The sequence below is a fragment of the Ursus maritimus genome, unplaced genomic scaffold (assembly GCF_017311325.1).
Source record: "Ursus maritimus isolate PB19 unplaced genomic scaffold, ASM1731132v1 scaffold_11, whole genome shotgun sequence".
NCBI lineage: Eukaryota > Metazoa > Chordata > Mammalia > Carnivora > Ursidae > Ursus > Ursus maritimus.
In genome coordinates, this window is record NW_024423453.1 from 28,098,238 (window position 1) to 28,118,691 (window position 20,454).

Here is a 20,454-nt window from a genome sequence, read left to right on the forward strand (position 1 = left end):
GGTTAAATTACATAAAAAGAGACATAACAAATATTACAAATTTAAGAAGACCAAAACCATACCAAGTATATTTTCCAACCACAATGGTACAAAACTAAAGCTCAATAAAATAAACTGGAAAATTTGCAATGTAAATATTAAATATTTAATATGCAAATATTAGACAACACACTACTGTACAAGCAATAAGCCAAATAAGAAATCAAATGGAAAATAATAATATGTCTCAAAAAAAAAGAAAAAGTAAACACAATATTCCAAAACCTACGGGATGCAGCAAAAGCAGATGTTAGACTAAAACTTATGCTATAAATGCTTGTATTAAAAAAAAAAAAAAAGATCACTGTGCACCTGGGTGGCTCAGTTGGTTAAATGTCTACCTTTGGCTCAGGTCATGATCCCAGGGTCCTGGGATAGAGCCCCACACTGGCTCCCTGCTCAGCAGGGAGGCTGCTTCTGTCTAGCTCTTTGCTGTTTCCTCTGCTTGCTAGCTCTAACTCTCTCTCGAATAAATAAATAAAATCTTTAAAAAAATCAAATAAACAACATTACACCTCAGGGAACTAGAAAAAGAAGAAACTTAGCTGACATTTAGTAGAGGAAGGAAATAACAAAAATCAGAAAAAAATAAAATAGAGACCGGAATAAGTAATAACATAATATTGAAAGTAATGACCAGTGTCTCCAAAAAAAAAAAAAAAATGGCAAAGCTTTAACTCATTAACTAAGAAAAAAAAGAGAGAAGACTCAAAAAACAAAATGAAAAATGGGAGAGAAAACAAACAACAGATAACCACAGAAATACATAGTTGATAACAGATTACTATAAATATATACTAACAAATCAGATAAATTAGAAAATAAAATAGATAATTCCTAAAAACACACAAGTTACCACAATTGAATCATGAATCCTGAATCCAAGAAATAGGAAATCTCCTTAGACCATAACAAGAATGAAAGTTGAATTCAGAATAAAAAATCTCCCAGCACAGAAAAGTCCAAGACCACCTGGTTTCATTGGTGAATTCTACCAAACATTTAAAAAAATAATTAATGACAATCTTTATCAAAATCCTACAAATAATGGAACAGAGGGAACACATTCAAAATCATTCCATGAAGCCAGTACTACCCTCATACCAAAGCAGGATAAAAACAATGCAAGAACAAAAAAGTTCAGTTTGTCCAATGTAAGTATTGCTACTCTGACTTTCTTTTGACATCGATTTGTGTGAAATTGTTTCTCCATCCCCTCACTTTCAATCTGCAGGTGTCCTTAGATCTAAAATGAGTCTCTTGTAGGCAGCATATAGATGGTTCTTGTTTTTTTACCCATACTGACATCCTATGCCTTCTGAATGAAGTGTTTAGTCCATTTACATTCAAAATAATTATTGATAGCGATATAATTATTGTAATTTTATTACTTGTTTTGTTGTTTCTGGAAATTTTCTTTGATTCTTCTTTGTCTTTGTCACTTTTGGTCTTTCCATTCTCCTCAGAGTTGCCTTTAATATTTCCTGCAGGGCTGATTTACTGGTCATGAACTCCTTTAGCTTGTGTTTGTCTGGGAAACTCTTCTTCGATTCTGAATGAGAGTCTTGCTAGATAGAATATTCTTGGCTGCAGATTTTTCCCATTCAGCATTTTGAATACATCGTGCCATCTCTTCTGGCTTGCCAAATTTCTGTTGAGAAATCTCCAGCCAGCCTTATGGGTTTTCTCTTGTAATTTAAGGACTTCTTTTGTCTTGCTGCTTTTAAGACCTTTCCTTTATCACTATATTTTGCAAACTTAATTACAGTATATCTTGGTGTTGACCTGCTTTTGTTGATTTTGTTGGGAGTTCTTTGTGCCTCCTCGATTTGAATGTCTGTTTCCTTCCCCAGATTAGGGAAGTTTTCTGGTATTATTTCTTGAAATAAATTTTCTGCCGCCTTTTGTCGCTCTTCTTCTTCCAGGACTCCTAGAAATATCATTATGTTTGATGGAGTCACTGAGCTCCCTACATCTATCCTCCTGTTACATAATTCTTCTTTCTTTCATTCAGCTTCATTATTTTTCATTATTTTATCTTCTAGGTCACTAATGCATTTCTCTGCCTCTTTCTGCCTGCTGTTCATCGCATCAAGCCATCAATCTTATTTGTTGCATTCTTCATCTCTGATTGATTCTTTTTTAACTTTTTTATTTCTGTGGTAAGAGTCTCATTGATGTCTTCTATTCTTTTCTCAAGACTAGTGAGTATCCTTATGCTCATGATCGTTGCTTTAAATTCTCCATCAAACATGTTACTTATATCTGTTTTGTTTAGATTTCTGGCCACAGTCTTATCTTGTTCTTTCATTTGGGATAAATTCCTTCATCTTGGCATTTTGTGTAAGTCTCTGTCTTCTTCTCTGTGTTAGAAAAGCCAGTTATATCTCCTGCTCCTAAAAGTAATGGACTTGTGAAGACGATGTCATGTAGTGCCCAGGGCCTGGCACTTATTAGGGAATGTCTCTGGTGTGTGTTGTGTGTGCTCTGCTGTTGTGTTTTCGCTGCTCTATCTTTCAGGCCAGTCATCTGCAGAGGCTCTCCTTGCCTGCTATGGGCAGTGTTTGGTCCCTGTAGTGGTTTTAACTAGGTAAGCTCCAGTCTGCTTGTGAAATGAGACCCCACACCAACTCCACCAGAAATGAGGCTATGCGGAACTCTCCGGTTGGGGAGATGTAGTGTGGGCAGGTGTTTATGCTGGTCTTCTGCAGTAAGGGCCTGCCATGCTGAGACTGAGGCAAACCTGATGGAGAAGGGCAGTTCCAGAGGAGCACAGGGTAGGGAATGGGGAGTTTATTGTAAGCAAGTTAGGCAGCCAGTGGACTTTGCCTCCCAGAGACACTCTCCAAGACTCGTGAATAGTCTCCCCACTGTGTGCCCCAGGAATTGTTCAGATCACTGTTTCCATGCTGTCTGCCCCCAGATTGTTTGCCTGCCTTTTCTCCAGGAGCAGGGAAGTACCCTTCAGGGTTTATCCCTGCCAAACCAGCTGACCTTTATAACTATAGGCTTTGGGGCACCTGGCTGGTTCAGTTGGTTAAGTGTCTTGCATTCAGCTTAGGTCATGATCCCAGGGTCCTGGGATCAAGCCCTGCATCAGGATCCCTGATCAAAGGAGCACCTGCTTCTCCCTCTGCCCTTCCCCCACCGCTCATGCTTTCTCTCTCGTTCTACCTCAAATTAATTAACTAATTAAAAAAAAAAAAACTACAGGCTTTAAGCCCCACTGGTTGCAAGAACTTATTTTCCAAGCCAATGGCTTTGGGGAAATGTTTTCCCTGTGTGTTCCCCTGTGTGCTCCTCTCTCTCTCACTCTTCTACAAGACCATGGCTCTCTACCCTCCACAACAGCTGTGATGTTTCTCCTTTAAACCCCATCTCTGCACTTCCTACCTTCTTCGATGTGGCCTCTTCTCTCCCTTTGGTTGTAGAGTTTGTTCTGTCATCAGGCCTATTTCTGTGGTATTTAGGGTGATTTGATAGTGATCTAGTTGGGTTCACAGATAAGACAAGCCTAGGGTCCTCCTACTCTGCTGCTGTCTTTCATGAATGTAGACAGAGAGTAAAAAAAGGAAAAAGTAAACTAGAATTTAGTTTCTTTAGTTTCCTAAAATCTCTTTGAATATAACATTAGGTAAGGATATAATAAATATGACAATCTTAAGCTTATTTTTTAACCTGATTCTATATCTTTGAAGTAGTTCAATCAGAGCAAGGAGAGAAGCTTAGTAAGGTGTTTATTTTTTCCATAGACTTATTTAATTTTAGTTGTGCAGTCATGTGCTGAAGATCAAGACTTGGAACTTACGAAAATTAAATTTGAAGTTATCTTGAAAGGAGCTTTTAACTTACAAAATCTATACTATAATAAATACATAGAATTTTTTTGATGTCACCATTTAGAAAATCATTAATTTATAAATGTGAAACATGGCTCTGTTATGAAATATGTCTAGCATTCCCTAGCATGACTATTACTCTTTGAGCAACTATGAAACAATATATTCAAAAGAGCAGCTGCTTTGGTAATATATTTAAGCTAATATCCTAATTTTTAAAGATATGAACCTTAAACACTTCGTATTTGTGTTTCAATTTTTCTTCCAAGAAAATATTAAAGAAGATGAAAACTAATGGACCATTTCAACGTTATCTCTGGTCTGTGAAATATGTAAAAAATAAAATAAACAAAAAAGAATGAGTGAAAACTCATTCCTTTGTCAGATTTCTCTGACTTCTCTAGATTAGAGTTTTCATGATTGGGTGTAGTTTAACAGCCAGATGAATAAGCGAATGTACTCTCCTCTTGAATCAATATAAATATAATACATAATGTGAACTTTAAGGGCTAATTTCTGAATTTCAGGTAGGCTTAGTGGATTAACATGTGGTGCTTAGTAAAAGAGTTAATTTCGTTAATTTCCATGACCACATAATACATCCTCAAGTGTGGCTAACTTAGTAAACATTTTATTAATATTGATGAAAAAGTGGGTAAGAAAGTGTGCTCTATGCCAGTTTACACTAGGACAACTAAGTTACTACAAAAAAGGAACAATATTTTAAAACAACATACTGAAAATGTAGGGGAGGAAAACCTTTCCTTTTTTCCCTTCTAAGTTCTTTGGCTGGTCTAATAATTACATTGACATAAGACAGATTAACAGGAGAAAGATGAATTTAATTTGTCAAACAAAGGGGTTCAGACTCGGGTAACTAATTAGTGAAGCAGTAGCAAAGTTTATTTATATAGCCATCTCAGCCCTGAATTCCCTATCTTTGGCAATAAAGATGCCTTCTACTCTCCGGGTGCAGGAAGGATACCCTTCACCGGGAGAATTTTTTCCTGTTTTCAGGGGTACAAAGGTGATTGAGAGTGTTCTTCTTGCACTGACTGTTTCCTAAGTAACTTTAATTCAGAACAATCAATAAGCCAATCAATATGCATTTTTGGAGTGGTATATTGTGATCCCTTCAGAACCATACAGACCTGAAAGATGAAGGATGTCTAAAATTAGTTTTATGTATGGCTTAGAAATTTGGGTAATGGGAAAGAGAAAGATCACTTTTATGAGTTTCAAACTGGAGGTGCACCTGTTAATGTTCCAGTAATGGAATACTCACACCTGGGAGAATAGTTCATTCATTCATTGCTTCATTTAACATATATTATAAACAATACAATTGTGTTCATAAAGTCTTGACATTGCACTGCTCATAATTTTTGTAGGAAATAGATAAACACACAGTTTGCCCTGATACTGTCTTGGGGAAATGCAAAGTCCTGTAATGGAGAGACAAATTCCCGTAGAAACTGAAAGGACCTACAGAAACTTTTCCAAAGCTGAGATCTAAATTACTGGTGGAAATGGCCAAGCAAAACAGGAGTGTGTGTGTGTGTGTGTGTGTGTGTGTGTGTGTGTGTGTGAGAGACAGAGAGAGACAGAGAGAGAGAGAGTTGACTTGAGCTGCAAATTTTAAAAAGTGACTTATTTTCTTTATTGTTGGGGCATAGAATCATAAAATCAGGTGAAAGCTCTTGTAAGATTCCATGAATCTATATGTATATGTGTACCAGCTACCCATAGAACAAATAATATGTCTTTGAACCTTTTATATTTTTCAAATGTATATAATAAAATGCAAATAAAATGCAAATGTATTAAATTTTATTGCTGAAATCAGAGTGACCATTTTTTCCTCATATGGACACTAAAAGGTCCTCATGACTATTAGGAATAGGGACACATAATTTTGAACTTAAGAATCTTTTTCTGTGTTGAAGATGTGGAGAATCTCTGATTGATAACATCAATCTCCAATTTGGTGAATTTTAAAATGTAGTGAAGTATCATTAGCCATTGTCCTAGGTTGTCTAAAACCCCAGCAATGTCTGATAACATGGTAAAATGCATACATTTATACAAATTTGGACCATTTTCTACAGGTTATGTAGTCCAGATATGTTAGACATATTAATAACTATGATGTCAACATGATTAACAGTATACTTTGAAATTTATTTTTATTTGCACAATTACGGGCAAAATTGTATTTATAGGACTAATTGCAGCAAAGATAAGCAAGCAGCGATAATATGACTAGTTAACATGGTGGCAGAGAAGTGGACTGTCTAGAGAAGTGAAATCCAATATTTAGAAAAAATAAAATAACATAACCATCTCTGGTGACTGTAGAAGGTAAAGAACAAATATGTTTCAGATGATTACAGGTTTTCTAACCTGAGAAACTTGGACCTTCAGGGCAGGCCAATTTTTAAGACCCTTACCTGAATTCTTGTCAGATAACAAAAAAGAAAAGAAAAATTCAAATGTGCCAATTCCCTGAATATGAGGTAAACCACAGGAGGCAGTTCCACGAGAAGGTGAATTTCAGCATTTGGGACATAAAGTTATGAGACACTAAAACAGGAATGGCAGTTAAAAAGTGTTCGTACAGATGAATTTCTTTGACAGTCTTATTCCCGCACATTTTATTGTTATTTTCTTTTTCAGTGGATACCTTGGGCCGATTTACCATGCTACCGGCTTTGCCTGCTCTTTCTATACTTGCTGCCTTTTTCAAGATAACTTCAAAATAGTAAGCGTCAAACAATGGCTTTGGCGGCATAGGCTTCTAAAGGTTTTGTTGACACATACTGTAATCAGCTAAGAAATTGCAAGTCACACTTGGGGAAAAAAGTCACTGAGTATCCTGAGACTCTTCCTGCACGGATCCTATAGGGATTGTACTAGGGAAAAGCATGATGTTCTTTTTTCTTGAATAAGTTTTGGGTGAGCAGTTGTCAAAAATAAAAAGCTAACAATTGAGAATCTTGCAGTGTGTTAAAGGGCCCCTTTTCAGTCAAGAAGTAAGAACCAATCTGAAAGCCACGTGTCCACTCTTTATCCACACATTCGCTTGTAGAACATCCTTGGAAACCTTATTTACTACCCAGTGTGCTAAAGGCAGAGGTCATACAATATGCAATTGTGACCAACATGCAGAAATGTCTGCAGACCTGATTTTTGCAAGGTCATAAATGACCCTACTTAATTGTGTCATCCTACCACACCTGGGGTCCCAGGTTTGCTCAGCATCCAGGCCTCTTGTGATTACCGAAGCTAGTAATAACCAAAATCATCCCAGATGGAACCAGAGATGCAGAACTAATCATTTGAAAAGTATATTCCTCCCTTTGGGATGATTTTAATCTCTACTTTCTACGCAAAATCAAATTTATTTCAGGAAATAATAAGGATGTGGATTGCTCTGTGGTTTGCAGTTTCCAGATGTGGAGAACACAGTGATACTTGCATAGCCGAAGAGAAACAATTTAGTCCTTCATGCCTAGTATTATAATTGACATTTTTAATATTAATCATAACCCCGATACTTTTTTAAATGGCCTTTTCAGTTATTGCAACAAGAATCAAAGGTCATTTCTCCATTAGAAAGGCAATAGTTTTTCAACAGGACCATGAAGGGGCTGGATGAAAAGGAGGCCAATCATTGTAATAAGCCAGAGATTTAAAGGAACGGTAGCACCGTGTTATATCAGTTAGATGATTTTTCACACAATTTTGAAACATAAATTCTGATAACTGGACAAATTTCATTTAAGTGTTATATTTTTAATAAGTGCAAAGAAAATAAATACCACTGAAGTTTGGTAATGAATATACTTGTAAAATGTGTTATTGCTGTTGTCTTAAAGAAAAAAAACAACAACCCAGCTTTAATAGCTAAGAGGTTAAACGTTTTCCAAATTATCTTGGGTTTTTTTGAAGTCAGTCTAAGTGATCTTTATCCATCAATCAATGGCAGAGCTACACCTCTTGTTCCCAACCGCATTTTCAGCAGCTCGCGTGATGAAGTCGTAACAGCCCTGGCATTTAAAAGGCTTGAGCTACGGTGGCATCAATAACATTTTTCCTTCTGCATATTTTCATTATTTAAAATTTTTTTTTTAAAAAAAGGGACTCCTGGGTGGCTCAGTCGGTTAAGTGTCTGCCTTAGGCTCAGGTCATGATCCCAGGGTCCTGGGATTGAGTCCCCCATTGGACAATCGAGGCCCCCGTCGGACTCTTTGCTCAGTGGGGAAAGGGGGTTGCTTCTCCCTCTGCCTTCCACTCCCCAGGCTTGTGCACGGGCATACTCTCTCTCTCTGACAAATAAATAAAATCTTAAAAAAAAAATAGCTCAGGGTTAAAAGGCGGCCAGTCTCTGAAGATCCCAGTGTTAACAGCAGAGTAGAGTGGCAGACCTTTTAGTAACTATGTGCCATGTAAGCATCAATACACACGAGTGCTGATACCAACAGGGTTAAAGAGAGCGAGATATTGCAATACTGTAACAATATCAAGTCAGTCAAGAGCTGAGAAGTCAAACATAAAAGGTTAAAGTAAAAGGTATATTCAGTTTTTTTCTCCTGTAACTACTGCAGGCACTGGTTTGCATTTATACAGCTCTTTCTACGGTATTTATGATGGTTTCATCACCATCATTAAGCAACGCTATCAGACCTTTGTAATTTAGTCCACCAACCTTGTTTAACTCCTACAACAGAATACTTTTCAAAACATCTTCGCTCTCTTCATTTTGGTTCTCTGTTGAAGATTTTAGGAGGATGTATTAAGCAGACACAAATAATAATAGGTGATTATAAATTAAAATAGCATACCTACAACAAATTATTCTCTTCGCTGAACACTTAGAGGGAGAACTAGGGCACTTTATTTTTGTTGTTATATTATAAAATTCTTTAACAACACAGGAATTTTCTATGCAATATTATGGTATAATGTAGAAAGAAAAATCCAGTTTTATTTCACTCCTAAGATTCAGCATAATGTATTAATTTGCTATCACAGAAAAGTGTGACATCACTGCAACCGAGCTGCCCTTAGTTTGGAATAAGAAAACTAGGAGTAACAGGAGATGCTTTAACCAGAGTGATGGTTAGCTAGGTTTACTCTGAAAACCAGTCTGAAATTATGTCTTTTGGGTTGACTGGTATGTACCAAAATTTGATGGTTCTAATTTTTTTCTGAGATGATTACTCATTTAGTCACTAAGGATGGTTCGAAGAAGAATGCTTCACTTTGAATTTGACAGTCCCATATTAAGCAGAGTTCTAAACAGAAACATCCCAACATTGGCAGTCAGAACTGTGATCAAAAAGTGTACAAAGATTACTATAAACCAGGTTTATTTCTCAAATCATTCTCTCTTATCAATGTTTTTCACATCAAAATCCAACCATATAAATATTATCAGAGGCTACGTTTTGAGACATACAAATGATTGTACAAGAACTTTTATATTTATATGACACATTATTAAAATGCTAGGAGACTGAAACACTTCTGGATATTTCTTAAAATTCAACATATCTTTATTTTCTGTAAACTGACATGAAAAATGTATATGTCATCACATTCTCTAGCTTTCTTACTCCAATAGGTATCTGTATCATTGTGGAAGTCAAAATTAAAAAGAAAAAGAAAAAGATGGAAAAAAAACCCACATCTATTAAGCACTTGCATATTCTTAATATTGCATTAAATATTGCACACATATTTAATATAATATGTTCAAATATAAATTATATATGCACAATTTATAATTACATATGCGTAATTTCAAATTTGATTCTTAGAAATATATACTGACTTAGTAAAATCATTTTCATTTTAAACAAATAAATTACAGTTGAGAATGGCAAAATTATGTCTAAAATCCTAAAGCTTAAGTATTACTTCTTCCTTTTACTGTGACAGGATAAAGGCTCAGAGAAGTTTACTCCCACACAAAGTCATACAGGTTTTAGAACTGAAATTAGAAGTCCTCCTTCTCTGCTACCATACCACTCTGCTTATAAGAAACAAGAAGATAGGACTTTTCTGTACTGAAAGTCAATTCTGAGTCAACGAATGTGTTGGGACTCTTACATTATTGCTCGAAATCACAAAACTCTGCCACATAAGTGTCTTTTGCCCTGTGTTTTGTTTCATTTTTTCCCCCAAAGGTGTGCAGTGATATCTAGAAAAGTTAAATAACTTTATCTAAGGTCAAACGACCAAAAATTCAGATTCATAAATCTCAGCAAACAGTGGCAACATCATTCATTTAGCATTCACCTTTGAATAGACATTGGTAATATGCTCAAATATTGATTAACAACACCTTAACATTTTAGTCACTAAACATGCATCAGTGATCAACCCTTGTTGATTCTATACAGGAGCTCTGATAGAAGTGGATTGGGGAATTTTCTTATAGTCCTAATAATTTTTCAGAGCAAATGATTCTATTAGGTGTTTTATTTTATTTTCCCACTCTACAAAATAAGCTGGTCAATATGCTTCAGCTTATAATGGGAAGCCATCAACAACTATATTTTGGGTAGACAAATAACATTTTTCTCTATATAAGAAAATTCCATTTATATCATATTCCAATAATTATAAATTTGTAAACAAAATATACATGAGTAAAACTAAACAACAGTAAAACCTATTATTTAATTCCTTCTCTGAATATATAATAGAATTGGTGCTTACTCATCCTCATTAACACTCTATTGCATTCTAGGTGCCATACTTATGTGGGGAGAACAAAGACTCATAACAATGATCTGCGTACAGCACCCTGAACTAAGTTTTACTTACCTTAAGTATAATTAGGTTCATCATTATTTTCCCATTATGGAGGTTTTGCTGTATGATAATTTTTTGAAATTATATTCTACACATATTTTTGTAGGCCGAACTACGTTGATCAAAATATGAAAGAAGAATACTACAGTTGCCAAATATTTGTGATAAATCAGCTTATATAAGTCGCAAGAAATTCTCTCCATAATATCACAGTCATATTTCAAAGCATAAGTAAAAATGCTTTTCAGTTAACTAATTGCTGATCAGGAGATTTGGGGTTTATTCTCTTCTCCACTGGCAGCCTCTAACTGAATTCTTTTTCTACCTCCTATTAAATTTTCTTGTTTCCAGTCCCAACTCAATGACTTCCAATACTGTGAGGACTTTGCGAACAGGTTAATAGCTTTAAGGGTGAGAGAAACAATGAAGGTAAAGAAACTTGCAGTCATTCTGCTGGTTTACTAAGATTGAATCTCCATTTCTAGAGTCATTCATTTAGCTTTGTTATTAGACTACACAAAATAGCCTGCGTTACCAACATATTGCTCTAAAAGTCTGATCGTTCGAGGCACTGAAATTGTGGTTCAGTCTTCTAATTTTAGGATGTGTGCTCCTGCAGCTGTTTACAACTCCAAAATATAGACTTCTTAGAAAGAAAATGTAAGAACTTTCTCTCAATTAAGTTTTTTAAGTTAAAACAAGAAAAACAGAAGTATCTGCATATTTTGAAACAGGCTTCTAAGTAAGTGTAAGGTGTTAAATATTAGTCATATTGTAGTTTACAATTATTATAATTATTATTTAAATGTGTTAGTTTATGTATTCATTTGTTTATGTATTCTTTTTCTACCATATACAATCTCCATAAAGGCAGGAATTTCTGACTATGTTGTTTATTGCTGTATCTCCAATACCATAAACAGTGTCTGATATACAGTAGGTATTCAAAAAATATTGGTAAAATAAATTTATAAATTATTTTTCCATGTATCCTGTTAGTCAATTTAAGATATTTAAGTCATTACTTCCTAGATTCTGTCAGTCAAACTCTTTTCCATCCAATAGCCAATGAATTGGGATGTGCTGTTGCTTTTGTCCCAAGCAACAGATTTTGTCCTTCCCAATCATTTCACCTTCTCTACTTCATTTTTTGAGTCTTCCTAAGCATTTTTTTTTTTTTTTGGCGGATGAATTTTCTCAGTCCTTACTTCCAAAGACATTCCACACTCAACAGAGTAAAACTTCAATTTGATAAAGAAGTGGCTGCAACTTCCTATCGTAGTTTTATTACTAGCTACCCCCTCCTATCCATACATAGCATGAATACTCACATCAGACTGTTAGGGAGAATCTGGATATGAGCAGTGGAGGGAATGCCCTGAGGCAGAGTTCCAAGTCCTTAAAAGGGGAGTGATACAGACAGGAGCTGGAGTCAAGGATGGTGATAAATAGGTTACACATTAGAAGTGAGCAGGGGGTGATGTGGGAGGACACAACATCTTGACCTGTGGCTTCCAGGACCTTAGGGCTGACAGACCAAGAGCCATAGGTGCAGAGCATGTGCTCTCCTCTTCACTTCTGTCCCAGGGTAACCCCTAGACTCATTATAATGCATTAGCATTGCAGTTATAGTCAACCCCCCGCCCCCCATGGAGAAAGGCTGGCATGGGGATTCCAGTACAAACCCTGTAGGGTCAAACATTCCCCCTCCCAACCTGTGGGAGGAGGCCCCTAAATGATTAGAAACAGCCTCCTTTAGACACTACCCTACGATAGGTCACAACTCCTCAGAGCCCAGGAAGGACCCAGTAATATCCAATCCCAAACAACCTAGGGGCCCGTTCCACCTGGCAGAATCTGCTCTCCCACCTTGAGAGTGTACTTTCACTTTAATAAACTGCTTTGTGCTTGCTGTTTTCCTGCAGCTATCTTTTTTCCGGGAGGGATCCTCATGTAAATCTTTTCATGGGGAATCCAAGAATGGAGACCTCCATTCACACAATGCAGAATGTCCCACTGGTAATAAAACTTCTCATGGAGAATTAACCATCTTCAAGTTCACTGAACTTTTTCTTCTGCCATATCCAAATTGCTATGAAGCCCAATTAATGACATTTTCTTCATTTTAACTCGATTTTCCATTTTTTTCTATGATTTTCATTTCTCTATTTAGATTCCTTTGTCATATTTCCATTGACTTTATATTCCTTTAATTTTACACATGTATTTATAACAGCTGATTTACTATGTCTTTTTGCTAAATGCCAAATCTGGGCCATCTCATAGTTATTTCTATTAACTGTTTTCTTTGCTTAAAAAAAAAACAAAAAAAACCCAAAACCTATGACTCCCATTTTCCGTTTTTGTGTGTGTGTGTGTGCACCTAATAATGTGTTAATTGTACTGGACATCATTAATGGTACATTAAAAGGAATCTATATTATGTTGCTTCCTCCTGAAAAAATGCTGAGTTTTATTTTACAAACTTGTATAATTTTGGTTTTATGCTTTGTTGGATAAATGTGTGGAAAATCCAACATGTTTCCCGAAACCCTGAAAATTGTCAGAACTCAATTTCAAATACTTACAGGTGTTTTTAGGGTTGGTTTTAGGCTTTCTATAGGGTGGCATAGAGTAGGTGTTATTCTAGGGCATGGACCTTACTCCCAGGACTCAACCTTTCTAGAATATTAGTTCTATGCAGGAATGTTAACGGACAGTTAATATGGTCTCTCCATTCTTGCTTGTCAGGATTTTAATGTCCCCCAGGACTACTTGATCCCTAGTATTTTTGTTTACTTTTTATATCTCTTGCATTCATTCTCTTGTGAGATTCCTATAGTCTCACCCTTCTAATATGTAACACAGTCCTCAACAAATTTCTCATGGAAAGCTACCCGCAAAGCTGCACAACCACCTTTTCTCCTGTGCTCAGATCCGACTGCTTTGAGCTCTGCTTTCTGCTTGCTCAGCTCAGTAAAATCACTGTGCTCTTCTGAATCCCTAGCTTACTACTCTGTTGTTAGGAAATAGTCCTTATCCATAGAGGCAGGGATACCATGGAGCTCACTGCATGAGTTCACGTCTTCTCAGGAATGTCTTCGATTCCCTAGAATTCAGTTACTGAAAAGAGTTGCTTCATGTTTTCTCTTCAGGTTTATGGTTATATATGGTGGAAGAGATAGTCTGCTACTCATTACTAGGTCATAATCATGTGAAATCCTCAAAGCGGTGCATCATTATTACTTTTTTTATTTAAGCATTTAATTTTGTAGCCCATAATAATCTGTCAGTCAACATTTGCTGAAAAAGTGTGTGTGGGGATGTCTGAAGGGAATTTAATAGAATCATGCTACAAAAACTTCTAAGATGCCATTTAAGATTTAAAGATTATGCACATAAACTCTTTAGTATCTCAATGAATTTCCTTTGTTGCAATCATAAAATCCCATAGTTAGCCAATTAATTTTTCATATAGCTCAATGACTGAGGTACATAATTTGCTGATGGAGCAGCATAGATCATTATAACAGCTTGTTTTTCCAATTAAATCATCTGAAACTATCTATTGATGATCCACTATTACTGTTTAATAAATAAGATTCCTTGCTCTTTTTTGCATATTTTGCTGTTTTAGTAAATTGTTTAATTATTATGCTTGCCAAATTTTACTGACTAAGCTATTTACTTTAGCTCTTGATTTTACATATTTTATTGCTCACATTACATATTTCACAGACTTATTTCATGCATATTCTAGATTGTCAAGAATGTTGTATACATTACCAATTACAAGGGTCAAGTTATCTTTGGATTTTGCTCATTTGCATAGTTTGCTAAGTGAGTTATATAATCAAAGTCTGGCATGTGCAAAATAATATACTAATATATTTTATTCATAAAGTTTGACTTACAGAATTGTAGTTTTCTTTTTGTTTTTTATTTTATCATTGTACTTTAATTTAATTATTTTGCTCAAAATCATTATGAAAAGTAACTTCTTTAACTGTTTATTGTATTAAGGTCAAAATCATAGAGAAAATAGTGTTCTAGAAATAAGCTAAAACATGAAAAACTAACATCTTAGATTATTTTTAATTATTTAGTGAAATATTTATCTATTTTGTGGGAAACATGTTTTTTGTTTCTGTTATTTATAGGAAAAAATTCTTTTGTATAAGGACTTGTTAGGTTTACCCTAGAAAAATACCACTGATAAAGTAGCTTAAACAACAGAAATTTATTTTTTATAGTTCTCCAGGTTAGAAGTTCAAGAGCAAGGTTTCAGAAGGTTTATTTTCTTCTGAGTTCTCTTTACTTGGCTTTCAGACAAACACATTTTCTCTGAGTCCTCACATGGTCTTTCCTCAGTTTACACACACTCCTGGTGTCTCTCTGTATGTCCTAAACTCCTCTTATTATAAAGACACCGTGGATTAGGGCTCATCCTAATCATTTCATTTTAACTTAATTATCACTTTAAAGACCCTATGTCCAAATATAGTCACAGTCTGCATTCTGATGTTGAAGGTTAGGGTTTTAAGTGTAAATTTTGGAGGGACATATTTCAATCCATTATATTAACCTAATGATTAGTTACATGATTTTTTAATATTTCTTTTATACTTCAGAAGAATAATAAAAAACTATAGAAACTACTTGATATTAATTGGTAAGTATAAATCTTATAACTATTGTTATATGAACTTATTTGATTATTCCACTACTTTCATTTTATAGCATGCTATTTAACCACATACTTAAACAAAATTTAATGGCATGTCAAGAATGTTTTATATAAAAGCTATATCTTTTATATTATTTGATTCTTTTATGAGTGAACTAAAAAACAAGAATGCAAAAGGTATTTTATTTCACAATTCTACCCTATCGGGAATCTCATATAACTTTATATTCTAGAATTCCCTGAGGTTGGTTCACCTTCACTATAAAGTTAGCTGGAAGAATTTTGTTTGTTTGATTCTACAGCTGGATTACTTATATGAAAACTTTGTATGTAATTATATACCCTTTTCTGTCCAGATTTTAAGTCTTTGATTTGAAATCAGAAATCCATTAAGAGAAAATGTATAAGGTATGTTGACAACACCTCAAGTTTTGGAAGAGTGAACATCTGTCATTTTGATACTACTCCCTCATAGTAATCAGTGATAGAACACATAATGTTAGATTTTAACTTGTCATTTGAGATTCTCATGTATGGGTTTAAGTCAATCCCTGGAAATTATTTGCAAAATTAAGGCTGTGTATGTGAGTTTCTGTTTTATCCCTCTTTTTAGTGAGTCTCTAGAATTTATTCCATTAGCAAAAAGATTTGGGGAAAAGCATTAACTGTTCCTACATAAATGTGAAGATAGCTGTTTTCTTTTATTTGAGGGTTGTCGGGAAGCTGAAAATTTTGGGAAAAGAGGCTTACTGTAGTTAAATTTGGGGTTGGAGAGGGAAAAGAGAAAAGGAAAGAGAGGGTGTTTGCTGCTCCAAAAGTAGCAACCCTTCAAGGCCTCTAAATAAGCTGTGTCACCTTCCAAAGTCCTCTCAAGTAGGGCTCATTTCTGGAAAGTGGCCTTGTCTGGAGAATAACAGTATTTTCAAAATACAATACAAAGATCATGAACCTCCGGATCTTTGCATATGTTATCTCTACTTCCTAGAACATGCTTCTCTCTGTGCATGACTAGATCCTTTTTATCTTTCAGGTCTAAGCATATATTTACCTCCTTAGAGACCTCTCATGCATCAGGAGGGTCCTAACCCATTACTCCAACTCCATTATAATTTTGTACCACATATACTCTTAATTCATCAACTAATAAACATTTACCTGTATGCTTGTTTACTTATCAAATGAGTGTGTGATAATACTTAGTATGTACACAGTAATAAGAAAATTTTCTATTTTGTGAGCATTTGCATTTGGGGTTAGCAAATGATATCTGCACTCACAGTCAATTATTCATAGCATAACCAGAGGTATCTTCCATAGACATAAATTTGATTTTTTCACTGTTGGTGAAAACTACTTCAGTGATATTGAATAAGCTTTAGAATAAAGGCAAAGTCCTGGCCTTAGGACACAACACTTATAATTCATACTTAGATGTTATTTTCTAAATGTTGACTCCCCCAGAGTGCTCTCCTGGACCTCTCCTCTTCCTGTAACCTACCTGCTTGTTCTCTAACTGCACCCTATGCATACCTCTAGGATAGCATTTATTACATCAGAATTTTCTTAGAAAAGGAAATTTCTTTCCTTATTTATTTCTTGTGTATCTATTGCTAAGATATGGTACTTTTTATATAGCAGTTACTCAATAACTTACTGAAATATAGATGAATTACTTACATCTACATTTCAAATGTGCTCAAAATATAGATTAACCATTTTGCCCCTCACAAATCAACTTTTATCCCCCTACCCTTGTTATATTAAGGACAGTCTCCTTATCATTTAGAATGGAAACTTTGGAATCATTTTTAGCTGATCTTTTAGCTGATCAACCTCCTTCAAACAAAAAGACAATTTTACTTCTAAATAATTTCTCTAATTATCTTATTCTTATGCTTATTTATGCTTCCCTAGTGTTATACCATTTGATCCCCACTATATCAGGTTAAAATAGATTTAACTGTCTTGATTTTCATGTTAGTTTATACTTCCTATGCTATCACAAATAGCTTTATTTTACAGACCTTCCTCATAATCTCCACTCCCCTCAATGTGTTTGCATTTGCTGACCTATTCTCCTCCAGATCCATTTTATTAAATGTTCAAAAATCAGGGGCACCTGGGTGGCTCAGTTGGTTAAATGGCCTACTCTTGATTTCAGCTCAGGTCATGATCTCAGGATCCTGGGATCCAGCCCTATATCAGGCTCTATACTTAGCACAGAGGTGCCTTCAGGATTCTCTCTCTCCCTCTGCCTCTCTCAACCACCCCCAACTCTCAGCTCTCTCTCTCTCTCTCTCTCAAATAAATAAATAAATAAATATTTTTTAAAAAATCAGCTTAATTACCAAGCTCATGAAAATGATCTTTTCTTTCTCATCTTTACAATTTAATCTCGTTTTAATCTGAAATTCCATAGTTCTCTGTTGTATCATTATTGCAATATATTTTACTTTAGTTTTAGGACTATATTTCTTTTTTCTGTTTTTTTCATACTTTTACTTCCCCTTAGAATGCTATAATGTCATGAGGAAAGAAAATCCAGCATTTTTATCTGTCTACATACTACATTGTCTGGCATTGTCCTTTGCACAGAGTCAGGTCTGAATAATGTCACTCAAGTAGATAAATGGGAATATTTGGCTCAGGTTTGACATATAGTGATTTGTTAGAAAAAAGGAATAAAAGCAGCAGCTATTTTTCTGGTAACTTGAACCCACTCAGTTATAAATATTTCCTGGGCTTTATTTAAATAAAAGGCTTTAAATTATTGTCATGTAGAGATGTGTTCTTTGGACTGTAAAATGCTAAGCCAAATAAAGTAATTAGTTGCCAACATTTAAAATTGGTAGACTTCATTTAATTTCCAGTCTTTTTAAAAGTGAAAAGCAGATCTGGCAGTACTGAGCAAATATTCATGTATAGCTGAAATTTGCTGGAGATGAGTGGCAACTGACCTATTTAGCTGAGGCTGCTGTGTTTCAGTTTTCCAGACTTTCAAATGGCCTACTTACCTTAATTACATCTCTCTCTTTCACTCTCTCTTTTTTTTTTTTTTTGCTTTTTTTTTTTTTTTTTTTTTTTTTTTTTTTTTTTTTTTGGTTGGGGAGAGGGTCTAGCCTGTGAAAACATTAAATTGGGAACTTTTCTTTTAAATCCATAACCTATATGCTTTACCAATAAAGAATAAGTTTTCAGGACTTGCATTTAGAATCAGAGTTTAAATCCATAAGTACACCAGGTATGCCAGAAAGCTGAACAGAAGCAGAAAGAAATCGAAAACAGTGCACATAAGGAAGAAACAGAGAACATAAAACAAGTAAAGACCACATGCTTGTATATTAAAGGAAAAATAACAAAAATCAAGAAAATGTGCCAGACTATGGGTTAAGCACCTAACATATATTATTACATTAGTTAATCTTTATTATAGCTGTATAAGGAATATTCTCCAGCTCTTTCCATTGAAAAGGCCTGGAACCAGTGATACCCCATTAGCAATTACCATATCTACCACTCAGATCTCAATGTCTTTTTTTTTTTGTTAAGATTTTATTTATTTATGTGACAGAGAGACAGCCAGCGAGAGAGGGAACACAAGCAGGGGGAGTGGGAGAGGAAGAAGCAGGCTCCCAGCAGAGGAGCCCGATGTGCGACTCGATCCCGGAACACCAGGATCATGCCCTGAGCCGAAGGCAGCCACCTAACGACTGTGCTACCCAGGCACCCCCAGATCTCAATTTCTAAATACCAATTTTTTAAAAGACTTATTTCTTTGAGAGAAGGAGAGAGCAGGGGAAGGGTAGAGGGAGAGAGAGAGAAACTCAGAGCTTGATGTAGGGGTTGATCTTACTTCCCTGAGGTCACGACCTGAGCTGAACCTGAGAGTTGGTGGCTTAATTGATTGCATACCCAGGCACCCCTAAATACCATTTCCAATAAAAGGAACCAGTGTTCCTTGGAGAAATGGCTGATTCCAAGGCTGGTACAGGACAATTTTCCACATGAAACTGAAATAACTTGCTCAGAAAATAAGAGAGTGTTCAAAGAATAATTGAATGTAGTATAGGCCTCAGGAGCCAGATTGAAGAGGCTTCACTGTTTAAATCTAAAATAATTGGGTACCCAAATAAGTAGTGATAATAACAGATTATAACATATCAAACGAACTAGGGAAGATTTAGTCCATATGGATATCAATTTTGAAATTAACTATTTGAAAGTTCAATAAGAAACAGCATACTAGAAAATTATTTAGGTTCCTCCCTCCAAAATAATGATTGAGTACCAGGAGAAGGAAACTAAATGGATAAAATTGCTGATACTACTGTGATAGGATCATCAAAATTAACATTACCATAATGGCAGACATTGACATTGAATACCATTTAACAAGATGTGGTAGGTAGAACAAACCTTCCTTCTGTGATATGCCTGTGGAGTCTAATCAAAAGAGAACATTAGAAAAATCTAAATTCCAAAATTACCAGGCTACAATTCTCAAAAGTGTCAAGGTCTTAAAACTCAAGGGAAAACTAAGATGCAGCTTTAAATTCAAGAAGACTAAAAAGATTCAGAAACTAAATTCAACAGGGGATTTTAAACTGACCCATTTTTCTATAAAGATACCATTGAAACCACTGGTGAAATGTGAAGAGTTTGAGGATAAAATGATAGTAACATACCAATAATGACTCCTTGATTTTGATGGTTGTATTGCAGTTTTATACAAGAATGTTGTTTGTAGAGCATCAGATTGGTAACTTATTCTGAAATGGCACAGGAAAATATAGCCCTTTGTGTTGTGCTTGAAAATATTCTGTTTGAAACTATTTCAAATAATTTAAAAATATTTTTTATATATACTACGAGGGAAAAATAATCCCTAGATTTAAAGAACAGGCATTTATGTTTATAGAAATAATTTCTCTCTATTTGAAACAAAATCACTTGCTGATTTCACACTAGCAAACAGAGCCATGACCATTGACTTTGTTCTTTCTCTCTCTGGTTTAGGATATTTTATATATAGGATATTATATATATATATATATATATATATATATA